Source organism: Epinephelus fuscoguttatus, linkage group LG8, assembly GCF_011397635.1.
Source record: "Epinephelus fuscoguttatus linkage group LG8, E.fuscoguttatus.final_Chr_v1".
Classification (NCBI taxonomy): domain Eukaryota; kingdom Metazoa; phylum Chordata; class Actinopteri; order Perciformes; family Serranidae; genus Epinephelus; species Epinephelus fuscoguttatus.
The window spans coordinates 4,175,342-4,179,434 of NC_064759.1; positions in this window are offsets into that span (position 1 = coordinate 4,175,342).

Sequence of the window (4,093 nt, forward strand, 5' to 3'; positions counted from 1 at the left end):
ACAACTTCCGGTTACTGTACACAATAAAAGCCCGCCGTATCAGCAAATGAATTCATTTATTTGTAAGCATTTTAATGAAAGCTCATTTCCGCCAGATAATGACAGGGGGTTTGTTAGTAATTTGAATCAGCAGGTTGAAATCAAACCCACGCCACTGCAAGGATTCAAGGGGGGGTTTATATTTGTGCGGCAGAATCTACACCGTAGCCTACGCACGTGACCTACGCTGTTGTGAGCATTATACTTGTGCAGTGGTGTGTCTGTGTCACTCTGCAGTTACACCTCCAAAACACTATTCAAGGGCAGAGTTTCTGTGAAATGTTGTAAAGTTTAGTTGATCAAAGCACACATTAAACACACATTATAGCCTATATAAGTGTAAATGTGTGCATATGTATGTACAGTGTATAACAATGTATATATGGGTGGGCGTACACATGGATGCGTATATGCATTGGTTTGGTGTTTGTGTGGATGATTGTATGTATGTGTAAAGATGAATTTCGATGTTGCTAAGCCAAGACTAAGCCAGTTTGAGCAACATATTATTTTTATTGTTTTTTTTGTTTGTTTGTTTCTTTCATTCTCTAATATTTTCTTTTGCTCTATAATGGCTCTTTGACATTGTGTTAAAAGGGTAGACAAAATAAGCCTTGGCTTCAGTCTACACCTTTTGGTCTTTGTTTGACCTATATGTAAGATGTTGTATTGACTATTGATTTCTGGAATCAAATCAAATCAAACATTAAACACACATTAAACATGGCTTAATAGCAACAATTTCAAACACAAATCAGCTTCACTGTAACTCGCAGCATTCACAGACAAACACTCGTCTTTATCTGGACACATTTTCCCCACAAATACAACATGCTAACGTTATTAGCACAAGCCTATGGCATTTTACATTGTATAAATTAGCCTAGCGACGAGCAGAGATTTCCTCTGCTCATATGAAGCCAGGATAAATCACACACAACTTAAAATGCTATTTTAGTGGAGGCTTTATTGTCTTCACAATTTATTGTTTCTTATCTGTGAAATTAAAGTAAATCAAAGCTTTGTTTCCACTGAGGGAAATGGTTTCAGCTTACAGAGACAGACAGGAGGTCTGCGTCACTGTGACACTGTGGAGTTACATTTCTAAGGAGGTGCACGTCAATTGAGCAATATCACACTCAAGCTCGTGATGTTGTACTGTGATATCGTCACGGCTGTGATTCGGCCTGATATTGCTTTTATACAACAGTTCAACAGTTAAATAAGCAAGGCTGATTAAGAAATGTTGAAAAATGAGGACAAAATAGATAATTTAAGCATTTTATTTGTCTTCCGCCAACAAAAATAGTTCCCTCAGGACTCCGCTGTCACCGTTGCTATGTAACGCAGACATGCTGCGCCAGGCACTTACTCTTTATACACATTTATCTGCACGTTTCCATTAATTGTGCAGCCGGTGAAATAAGTCTCTGGTGACTGCATGGTGGACTGTGGCTTCACAGGCACAGCCGACTCTGCCTTCTGATCTGACAGTATGTTGCTTTTCTCCATGTCATTGAGCTCCGCTGATGAAACACTGACAAACCTGGATGTGTGCTCAGATGGATTCAGCTTCTCCTCTCCCTCATCTTCCTCTGATGACCATTCATAGTTCAATTCAAAACTTATTTTTGGAAATAAATCCATATTTTTGGCTGTTTGACAGTGGATGAATTAATTAGCCTACAACGCAACTGCTGACCTAAGTGACACTGACCGTCAGTTTTGATTTGATTGTTGATTGCAATCAGCTGTGAGGCGGAGTGATACATACACAGTGAAATAACTGTGATGTTGTACTCCAATATCATCACGGTTTTACTGTCTCTCGACCAATCAGATTGCAGGGCCGGAACTAACTGCTGTATAACACTATTTAGTGTAGAGTATGGCGAAGGCTCTATGTCAACGCAGAGCCTTCGCCGTAGGCATGGTGTCGATTCGACCCAGAAGTATAAATCCTGCATCAGCCTACATAGTGCACACACCAGTTGAGCAGGAGGTTGTCCCAGGGTGTGCAGCTTTAAAGTGCTGTATTTTGTATTTTTCTTACTGCGGGAAACATGTTTTCTATACCATTCAAAAGAAAACATGCAAAAACAGTTTTTGTGCTAAAGATAATATTGATGTGAAAAAACATACGTAAGGATTTCTTAAAGCAATATGACGAGTAAAAAGGGCCTGTATGTATGGATAACATAAAATCGTGAAATGAAAACCAAAAATCAGAGAAGAAAGATTTCTAAAAGCAAATAAATCCATAAATAAATAAAATAAAATAAAATAAACTTCTGTGTTCTTCTCCCATTATTTTTCTGAATTTCATAATTGTGTTGTATTTGTTCAATCATAGCACATTCGTTTAATGTTTTATTTTGAAAGGAATATCAACATGCTTCCGGTATTTTGACGTAATGTAGTAACTTGACGCAGTGTCGTCACATGACCGTCGTCTACTCCTGACTGTTGTCTCCGCGTGACTCACAGCCACACGTCACCTGTCCTGTGGAACCATGAAATACTCTGTTAAGTGCTGCGTTTCAAATCTTAAAGTAAAAAAATTCCCCTGTGACTGTGACACTCCTTCATATGATCTCATGAGACGGTCATAACTAATAATTTAAAATCTGCATTAATGTAAAAGCAGGATTTTACAGTTGTAGTTTGCTGAGGTAGAGCTCATTTTGAACTATTATTGTCATTATGAATTAATCTGCTGGATATTTTCTTCATTAATTGAGTGTTTGGTTTGTAAAAGTAGTGAGTCCAAATGCTTTACAATTATTATAATTTAATTTTCTGTCAGTATTCTGTCATTGATTAATGGACTGATTGTTTCAGTTGTGCTTTTATAAAATGTTGGGTAATTTAATTCATAACGAAACATGATATTTCATAAATTATTTATAAATTTCAATGAAAAAAAAAGTAAAGTAACTAGTAACATTTGTATGCTCCTAATCCCAGACAGAGTATTATGCATTGCATTTACTGAAGAAAAAAAGGACCCTGTATCTCATGAATACAACATAAGATCTCGTAATTATGAGATCCTGATGTCACAATTAGGACGCGACCTTCGCGGTCAGCGTCGGCCACGTCCTATGAAGACGGCATCAGCCAAACTGAACGGTCTCCGAAATGGGACAGTGTGGTCTGTGGAGGATTTCCTGGTTGCATCATCAGCTGTTTTTGCCCGACACATTGGCGTTACTGTTACCTAGCGACCAGCTGTGCTTGACTAAAGAAGGAGTAAGCTAGTAGGTTAGTTAGCCCTAAATCTTGAACCCAGAAATTGTTATGATATATTTGTGGAGATGATTCACCACCGGAAACACCGCAGTTTGATATATTTCAGGCTGATGGAACGTTTTCAGGTAAACTTATTAAATTAAGATTGTTTAAGCTGTGTGCTTTTAGCTATTTGTAATGTTAACAACAGTTTACCATTAGCTAGTTAACAGTTAACCTAACTTAATTTATGATTGTCACCGACGCGCAATGCATCTTGGGATATGCTGGGCTATGAACGTTTCATCCGTTGCATCCAAAGAAGGCTGCATTTGAAGGAGCCTTCGAAATGGGACAGTCTTGGTCGTGACGTAATCAGTCCTCAAATGCACAGCTCATGATTTGGTGGACCCTCTGCAGTAACTCTGAGGACCCCCTAGGGGTCGCGGACCCGCTATTGAAAACCAAAGTTATATATGTTTTTAATTATTATTTTATTTTTTCAAACTTTATTGAATATATTCAATATATTACAGATTTTAATTACAAAAGTTGTCGAAAAAATTTAGAATCTAATTTCAAATGAAAAACACCGTGGCTTCTTCCGGTAGTTCTTCAAAATAAAAAGACAAAAGCTCGATATTAAGTTACAGTGAAAACTAGTCTGTGTGATTCTCTCTTACAAGACACTTAAAAGACATGAAATGCAACTAATGTGGTTTTTATTTCTTTTTTCACGAGTACAGATCCGTGTGAGCTGTCAGTGAAATATTTGCTGCTCTTATTTTGGCGGCAGCATCGTCGGGTTTCCGTTATTGCTACT